Source organism: Brassica napus, chromosome A6 (genome assembly GCF_020379485.1).
Source record: "Brassica napus cultivar Da-Ae chromosome A6, Da-Ae, whole genome shotgun sequence".
In the NCBI taxonomy this organism is placed as follows: Eukaryota; Viridiplantae; Streptophyta; class Magnoliopsida; order Brassicales; family Brassicaceae; genus Brassica; species Brassica napus.
The window spans coordinates 12,493,273-12,503,423 of NC_063439.1; the positions used below are offsets into that span (position 1 = coordinate 12,493,273).

Consider the following 10,151-nt stretch of genomic DNA (forward strand, 5'->3'; position numbering starts at 1 on the left):
TTCTTTGAAGCCTCCACAGTTAACACGTGTTACATACCGCTTCCAATTATAATTAACTTAATTATGCAATCTTTCTATCGTTTTTGTACGCTTGTAAAAATCCTTTGAACCGAATGAAATGCAACGATGTTGTCCCAAAAAAATTGTTTTCTCCAAAATTTAGGCAATATATTTACAACTTATTTTACGTACCGTTGTACTAATAAGTATGGTACTAGTTTCCATAGTTTATGTGTAAAGCTGTAACACCTGCATTTTTATTCTTCTGTTTGTTTTTGTTTTTCCTTTTTCATTTGATTTGATGTGTAATTTTATTAAATATGATTCCCTCAAATAATTCTGTTAGTAAGAACACATATATTTTCTGTAAATACCCTAATTTTAATTTTTAAACAAACTATTTTTAAAAGAAAGTTAAAAGTTTAATATCTAAGTCGATTCTATATTAAATTATAAAATAAAAGCATATTAATAAAAATGTATATAATGATGAATAATATATTTTTAATATGAAAATGGTGGTTTTTATAGACTCATTGGCATGTAAAATACACAATAAACTAGGTGAAGATCCGCGCTTTGCGCAGAATGAAGACCCAAAATGAATAGTATATATACAAATTACTTTTATATATTATTATGTATTTTGTCTTCATTACGTATTATGAAATAATAAATATATTGAATAATTGAGAAACAAATAACTATTATGTATATATTAAACTGGAGTTATCACATAAATCAAAATAATCCCTCTTGTTTATTTACAATAATTTTATTGGTAAGTAAATAAAAAAATCATTTTATTTATTTTATATGTTATATAATTAAATTTAAATAATATTGACATAAATATATAGTATATTTTAATATGGATATTTATTAATTGAGGCTTCCTGCTCATATAATTTTATTTACATTTGTATATTTGTTGTACCAAAAACTAAACCATTAATCACAAAATCAGTGTGAGATTTTTAATAATTTAAGTAATTTATAATCATTTTTAATTCAATGAAAATTTTAAAATTAAAATATTAAGGCCTCAAAATTTTGCAATGAAAATTTTGAAATTAAAATATTTATGTATTTTTATATGGTATATAGTTTAGCTTTAATAATATTAATATATATATATTTAATCTGAATATATATTAAATGAAACTTATGATTCATATGACTTTATGATCATTGTATCATGTTATAACGAAAACAAAGTTAAACCATTGATCATAAATTTTTTAAAGTGAGACTTTTAACAATATTAATAAAATATAGTCTTTTGAAAAAAATCATAATATAACATATAAGAAAACATATAAATTTTTTATTATATGATTAATGTGAATGTTTAGTTTATTTAAAGAATATAAAATTAAACAAAAATAATGAAGGAAACAAAAACAGTTATCAAATCCTTATTATTTAAAATCATTAATTATCATATATTTCTTTAATCATATTAGGTAGTTCTGGAGTTTTTATTTAAGGAAAGAAAGAAGAATATATTTTTGTAAACTACTAATCAATTTTATAATTAATTTAATAAAAGTATAATATATGTTTAGGTGGACCAATTTATAATTTTTTTTAAAATTCAATGCATATTTCAAAATTAAAATATTAAGGCCTTAGTACTTTTGCAATGAAAATTTTGAACTTAACATATTTATGTACTTTTATATGGTATACAGTTTAATTTCAATTATATATAGATATATTTAATCTGAATATATATTAAATGAAATTTATTATTTATATGATTTTATGATCATTTGTATCTAAGTAAAATAAATGCCACTAATACTGATTTATTAGTTATTAATGCTATACTTGGACAATAATCTAGTACCATAAATGCCTCTAATTTGAAATAATTATTTATTAATGCTTATACTTGGACAGGACTCTAAATTAATTATATGTCAATTTTTACTTTCAAAGTTGGATGGGTTTTGCGTGTAGAAAGTACCAAAATAAATAAATCATACCAAGTCTAATAAGACTTTTATATTTATTATATTTATTACTGCAGCCCGATTGTATAAACTATAACACATAAAAAAAAATCATTAGAAAATTACAAAATGAACATTACTAGACTTTAGAAAACCAATAAATGACTATATGACAAAAACTAAAAAATGTAAATCACACATGTTATAGATTGTATCTTAACTATGTTTTTTTTTGTCAAACATTTCTTTCATTCATATCTTAAAATAGAGTAATAGAGAAACATAGTCTGAAGAAAACACACATAGCAATTGCAACAGTCAAATAATGCCGTGCACTGATAAAAGTTAAATGATAGAGGATTGAAGAGAGTGGCAAAGTTTGTAAGGAGACAACCTGCGATCTCGTTCAAATCCATCCCTGAATGCAGGGCAGAGAAGAGGACAATAGAGTCCCAAATTTCTTGAAGCTTTGAAAATCCAGCAGATGATGCTGAAGGAAGGGCCACCTGCAACGTCAAAGCTTCGGCTGCAAGGGTTGAGACCACATATAGTATCCTAGCAGAGCTTTGAGAGTCATGGGCTTTATCCATACCATGGATACACCATCCAAGACCTCCATTTTTAGAAGCATCAGTCCCTGAAACCATAGAAACCAAAGCCAACAAGACAAAGGTTCTAGTACCAACCCCATACTGAGGTACTAAAGGGGGAGAACACAGTGTAACATCCTCATATAGAGGTAAAGACAACAGATCGCTTGCAACATCCTCATATAGAGGTAAAGATCGATTGCTTGCAACATCCTCAAACTGAGGTAAAATAATCTTCAAAGGGAGGGCAATATCCTCATTCAGAGGTAAGGGACTCATCTCGAGACAACTAACTCCTAAAACGAGGCAAGGTTCATACAGGTAAGACTTGTTCCACGAAGAAACAGAGACAATACCTTTTGAAAGCTTGACTAAGAGAGAGGAGGTTTCTGCAAAGATAAACTGTGGCTCGAGCTGAAAAGTGGAACTGTGCTGAAATCTGCACCAAGCAGTAGAAACACACACTCCAAATGACACGAAAACAGTCCCGGTTAAACCAATGGTCGATGCAAAGAACCTCAGAGGAGAAGCTACATCAACAGGAACCGGAGAGCTGCAACGAGGGAGGAAGACGACGGGATTGATGGAGGATTCGAGGGTTTGAAGGAGAGGAGCGAGGAGAAGGAGAACGTCTGGAGGTTCTGGAGGGACGATGAGGAAGCGAGCTTTAAACGGACGAGACTTACACAGCGACCACGGCGGCAGATCTGGAGGAGGTGGATCTGGAGGAGGTCTGAACCGTGACGAAAAAGGAGTCACCATCAGGACCATGGAGAGGGAGAGGAGCTGCTTCAGAGGGAAGGGGAAAGAACGACGGCGTTGGAGCGGAGGAGATTCATCTGAGCGGTGCACCTTGGAAATCGGGCCAGAGAGAATTTTTCTAGGGCGAACACTGTATATGTTTGTTGCTGTATCTTAACTATGTTTAAGGTTAAAAATTATGAAACATTTTTGATAAACGGCGGCGATATTAACATGATATACTGTTATAAAAATTATTGAGAAACTCGCAGTCAATCAAAACTGTACCGTCATCGTGAACTGAAAGACTATGAACATGGTACATATAAACACGTATGTAGTAACGAAGCATGCACGGTAACTTTTGTAAACTTTAAACTGTAAAATTATTTTGTGAAGATGACTCGGTAAGTCAATTGTTTGTTAATAATCATTTATTGATGCACGTTAGTTATTGCTGCACGTTTTTAGTTAATAATGTTATGGAAAGCTTAATAATTGTAAGGGCGGTCCAATGTAACAAAAAAATGCAATTTCATAGTAAGATCTAAGTTTTTTAATTTGAGACTGTGAGAAGCTCTGTGGAGCTGACACTTCATCACTGATTACAAAGTCATAACTTAAAAATGTTTCTCTTTTAGTATAGAAGGTATGTAAAATTTGGAGATATGAAAAAACATACAAACCGTGGGGCACGTGATGTTAAGAGTTTTCAAGGCTCTTAATCAAATGTTATAGTATAAAAGATTCTCGAACCAATTCTAGGTGATTCTAAAGTAAAGGGAATGCAAGTTCATGCTTAAGCTAAGTGCAATCCGGTTTTAAAGATGGTATGAACTAAGAACTAAGAACTAATAAGCTAATGCAATAAAGTAATGATTTTTTCTTTCTCAATATGAAGCAAGAGGACTCATGGGGCTAGGCATTTGATATTGGGTGATATAGATCCAATCTAAGGGTGGCAAGCTATCAATCAAACATTTTCCTTATGCCTAGACACTAAGCTAAACAAGCTATATCCCTAGATGAATGTTCTTTTGCTAAAGCAACTCAAGCATCTAATCCCTTAGGTTGAATGTTACTAAAGCAAACATGGAGAACAAATCTAATAGCAATATTAACTCCTTTAGCAACTAATCCCTTAGGTAAAGCAAACTAAAAGCATTGAAGAGTTGGTTTAGGCATTTCATCATATACCTTGTGGGTAGGAAATGCCTAGAGATTTATTTTAGTATGATCAAGACTAAAATAGCATTGAGAACCCTCAACAAGCAAGGAAACAAGTGGATCTAACACTAAACACCCTAGATCTTCTCTAATCACCTTTAATCACCCTAGCCCATGAATCCAAGATTAGTCTACTCACTAATAGACATGAATAACCCCAAAACCATAGATGATTCAAGGTTAAACATGATTAGAGAGCAAGAAAATCAAGCAAAGATAAGAAATTATGATCAAGATTAGATCTTTCACCCAAAAGTGGCTTTTGATTAGATAGAAAACAAGATATTCCCTAAAATTAGGTCTAAAAAGTATTTATAGTGGTCTAAGAACGAGCTGGGTCGACCCAACAAGCCTGGATTGACCCAAGATAATTTGGGTAAAAAGTTGGTAAAAACAGAAGTCCAGATTTTTCTAAGTGTCGCAACTGGTTTTTGACATGTCATTTGGCCGCTGCAACAAGTACATATGGGGCAGGGGCGTGTGCATTTTCCCAGCGGTTTGGCTTGGCCGCTGGGACAGTTGGGACCTCGTCTTGTGAACCAAAATCACCATTCTTGTCTCTAAACCATCTCCAAAGGTTCCAAACTCACCAAATAGCATCTCCATCACATAATAGAGACAAATGTATATGCAATGCACCTAAATCTACTCTAAATGCATCTAAATGGACAAATTGAGAACTAAAATGATTGCTAAAACTATGCAAATACACAAGATATCAACTCCCCCAAACTAGAACTTTACTTGTCCACAAGTAAACTTTCAAGGTCAATTAGAAGAAAAGTTTTAAAATGGGAGCTCATAACCAAAAGACACTTTCTAACCTTCAATGTAACATCCTAAAGAAACATAGCAAATAGCATGAGCATCTTCTTTATTATACTCTAGCTTCTCTAGGCCTATCCATACTCTTTTGCCTCTACTCAAGTTGCAATACTCTTTACCTACAAGTTCCTTCAATCAGCTCTCACATTGATTCACACACACACACATACAAGGTGAACTCTCACAAATGGGCACATGATCTCAATCATTTGGCTAGGTAAGCAATGGTCTAATATGAATGAAGAGATGGGTTCAAATGTTTTCATTTAAGGGTGGTTATCACTCAAAACAAGGAGCTTGATCATTATGCAAAATTTATCTAAGATTAGAAGCAACTCATGCATACATAGATTCATTCTCATCATTCTACCCCCTTTTGTTATAAGTGATCACAAGTTCTACCCTCTTTATCATCATCTTAAAATCAATCTAAATCCCTCACATCACTCACCCAATGAACAACTCTCTTTTTCTTTTGACTCAACTGCTAGGGATTTTAATTCACTTTCTACAAGCTCTAACTCTTTTTCATTTCCTTCCCCAACTTCTCTTTGATTCTTTTTCTTTTCTTTTCTCTTTTTGTTTTTTAAGGGGAAGGTCCTTTGTTGAAAAATCAAGAGCTTCTTTTTTTTTTTAATCCCTAGAGTATTCTTTTCTATTCATACTCTTTTGCTCGTCTCTCATCTTTCTCACTCTCCAAACCCAAGATATGAAATTTAGAACACACAAACTCCACTCACCATCCCCAAATGCTAACTCATTGTGCTAGCAAGAGATGAGAATCAACCTATGTCGCTTCCAATACTCTCAAGATTTTGCACATGACAAGCTATCAAAAGAGGCCTCACTCATGCAATTCAATGTTTGGTCTCAAAGAATGGTTAGGGTTTTAGGGTAAGGAGTGCCATTTGGGTTAGCAAAGATAGGTATGAAGGAATAAGATAACCCAAATGTGTATAAGATCCATGATCATGTATGCAAATGCCCATATGCAAGAAAGATTAAGTTCATTCAAGCCAAGTTCAGTTTGGAGCTGATTTTAAGAACAATGTCAATATCAAGCAAGCAAACAAGTTTAAGAAGAGTTTTCAAGGCTCGAAGCTTACAAGCTTTTTCAAGAGATGCTTAAGCTACTTGATATGTTTAGCTAGGATGTCAAATTGAGTTCTAAACATGTGTTCTTTACAAGGTTTCTCCCTATTCATGAATGCAACCTATATGCTCTATGCTCAATCCTAAAAATGCAAGTGATGCAACTACATGCTTCTTTTTGTGTTTTTTCAAATTTTTCAAATTTTTTTTTGGTTTTTCTATGCAAATTTGTATGTACAATGCAAGACTCAATGCAATATCATCAAAGAAAACATGATCAAATACCTGGTATCTCCCCCAAACTTAGTTCACACAGTCTCTGTGTTGGTAAGTTGAAAGAGATACCCAGAAGAAAGAACAAATGCAAAGAAAAACTGGTATATACAATGGAAAAGTTGGAGTGGTACCTCAAGCGGAGAGTGGAGGAGGAGGATCCTTCCCACTATCAAGAGTGATGGTGAGGATTTGAGAGAGAAGCTCTTGAAGCTTGATTGGATCATTTTGGAGCTGAGGAGTGATGATGGCTCTTGCACTTGAGAATGGCTTAGACCTTCCCTTGCACTTGATTTTGTACTCAATGACCCCATCCTTAAGCTTCATTGGGTGGAGAGTAAGAGTGTGAGGAATCTTATCAAGAGGTGAAGGATGAGGTTCTTTCACAATCTTCTTCTTGTCATGAGCAGCCTTTGTGGCTCTACTCACCTCCTTCTTTTTAGCACTTTCCAAGTGCTCATCACACAGCTCTTTAGAGGACTCTCCAGCAAGACCTTCTTTCTCAATACCAACCCCTTCAGCCTTGGTCTTCTCAATGGAGGATGCTCCACAAGTGATTGTTCACAATACTCAGCATTCATCTTTGGGGATTGTAGTGGATAGGAGACAGCTTTGTTCACATTTAAGAGTGTGACCTTCTTGTTGGCAAAGTCTATGCAAGCTCCCACTGTTGTAAGGAATGGAGTGCCAAGGATCAATGGGACTCTCTTCTCAGTTGCCATCTTCAGAACAGTGAGGTCTATAGGAATGGTGCATGTTCCAATCTTCAAAGGGAAGTCCTTGATGAGACCAATGGGAGTTGTAGAAGAGGAATCTCCAAACTGTAGGGAAGATGTGTTTGGCTCCATGCTCTCAATCCCTAGACTCTTCATCATCTCCATTGAGATCACATTTACACTTGCACCAGAATCAACAAGAGCATCATCAAAAGTGAGCTTACCAAGGTAGCAAGGTAAGGTGAACATCCCTTGAAACTCAAGCTTAGGGAGGGACTTTGGAGGGATTGGTGGATCAATCTTCAGAATGGAGATGTCCAAAAGCTCAGCCACTTCAGCTTGGTGGTCTATAATGTCCTTGATGAGCATCATCTGGACATGAGCTTCACGCATACCCGAGATTTCTGGAAGTCTGATCCCAACATCACTAAGATCTTTCCTGAACTTGGAGAGCACCTTCTTCTGTGCTTTGGTGAGTACTCTTTGGGGGAAAGGGAGCTTATCATAGGGTGATAACTCAACCTCAGTGGCTTCCTCTAGCTTAACCTTCTTCAGCTTGTTGTCAGCTCTCTTCTCAACTTGTTTCTCAGCCTTGTGCTCAGCTCTTTGCAGATTCGTTGCTTCAACCTTCCTGGAAGCGTCCTTCACAATCTGTATTTCAGCTGTGGCCACAACAAATCTCTCAACTTCCCCAAACTCAGTTCCAAATACCAGTCTTTCAATCTTATCCTCCTCTTTTTCATGATCACTCAGCTCAATCTCTGGAGAAGTAGTGGAGAAAACAACATTGCAAGACTCCTTGGGGTTCTTTTCTGGTTTTCCTGGTAGAGGCCCCATTGGCTGCTTGGAGGATGAAGGCATAGAAGCAACTTGACTCTCCAAAGCCTTGAGATGAGAGGCAAGTTGCATGTACTTGTTGTTGAGGTCAGAATAGTTCCCATCAATCTTTGCATGGATGTTCTTGAACTCATAAATCATGGTCTTCTCATTTCTGGCCTGAAATTCCAAGAGTTGCTTGAACATAGAATCCACACTTGAATCTGGAGCTTGAGCTTGAGAAAAGCTTCCTTGAGTCTGAGGAGACTGGTTGGCTTGGTAACCTCCTTGCTGATTATTGTAGAGTGGTCTTTGCTGGTAGTTGTTTTGGTACTGAAAGTTGGGTTCTTTCTTGTACCATGTGCCATTAGCATTGATGAAGCACAACTCCTCTTGGCCTTCTAAACCATCAACCTCATTGATCACTGGAGGTGCCTCTTGTTTCTGATCACCAACAAAGTTCATCTTCTCCTGCTTAGCCTTTTCTGCAAGAAGTAGATCCAAATTGGCTTGGAGAGACTTCAGCTCTTTCCTGGTGTGCTGATCATCACCTATGTTGCTTCTATCATACTCCTCACTGTAGACTGAGTCACTCTTAGCCATGTTCTCCACCAGCTCTTCTGCATCCTCTTCAGTTCTACCCAAGAAGAAACCATTGCTGGCTGTGTTTAATCTGCTCCTGAACTCTGGAAGAGAACCTCTGTAGAAGGTACTGAGCAAACTCTCCTTGGTGAAGCCATGATGTGGGCATTGAGACCAATAGCCCTTGAACCTCTCCCAAGCTTCACTAAAGCCCTCTGGTGTCTTCTGCTGAAAGTTAGAGATCTCATTCCTGATCTTGGCCGTCCTTGAGATAGAGAAGAACTTCTCTAGGAATACCCTCTTGCACTCATTACAAGTTGTGATAGAGTCCTTGGAAGAGCCTTCTCCCACTGATGTGCTTTGTCTCCCAAAGAAAAAGGGAACAGCTTGAGCTTCAATGCATCTTCAGAAACACCATTGGTCTTGGATAAGCCACAATACTTATCAAACTTGTCCAAGTGATCAAACGGATCTTCAGCAGCAAGGCCATGATACTTGTTGTTCTCTATGGTGTTGAGTAGCCCTGACTTGATCTCAAAGTTGTTGTTCTCCACAGCTGGTGCTCTGATTCCCAACCTATGACCATGAATGTGAGGTTGATCATAGGCTCCAATGGCTCTAGCTTGGCGCTGTGGATGTTGTGGCCTAAGGTTTGCAGCTCCTTGGGCCACTCCTTCATGAGGCTGATTCTGATTGTGCTCCATTTCAAACCCCAATCTCTGAAAGTGAGCCTGTTGCTCTTCTTCTCTTCTCTTTCTTGCTATCTCCCTCTCAAGTGCTCTAATGTCTTCAACTCTTGGAATTAGGCTTGATGAACCTCTGCTCCTCAAGTTCATACACCTGAAATGCAAAGAGAGAGAGGAAGAAGGAGAACCAGTAACAAAATAAAAGAAAAAGTGACTTAGTCTCAAGCAAGTGACTAAATCCCAATGTCACAATCAACCTAGAACTTGGCAACGGCGCCAATTTGATGTTAGGAGTTTTCAAAGCTCCTAATCAAATGTTATAGTATAAAAGATTGTCGAACCAATCCTAGGTGATTCTAAAGCAAAGGGAATGCAAGTTCATGCTTAAGCTAAGTGCAATCCGGTTTTAAAGATGGTATGAACTAAGAACTAATAAGCTAATGCAATAAAGTAATGATTTTTTCTTTCTCAATATGAAGCAAGAGGACTCATGGGGCTAGGCATTTGATTTTGGGTGATGTAGATCCAATCTAAGGGTGGCAAGCTATCAATCAAACATTTTCCTTATGCCTAAACACTAAGCTAAACAAGCTCTATCCCTAGATGAATGTTCTTTTGCTAAAGCAACTCAAGCATCTAATCCCT

At 36.2% G+C, this 10,151-nt stretch overlaps 1 non-coding gene across 1 annotated transcript; it reads left to right on the forward strand.

Annotated features, from left to right (window-relative positions):
• Positions 1-8,971: 8,971 nt before the first annotated feature.
• On the forward strand, positions 8,972-9,078 carry LOC125576037. The gene has a single exon (XR_007314571.1). It is a non-coding gene; the product is annotated as a small nucleolar RNA R71 (small nucleolar RNA).
• Positions 9,079-10,151: the final 1,073 nt, after the last annotated feature.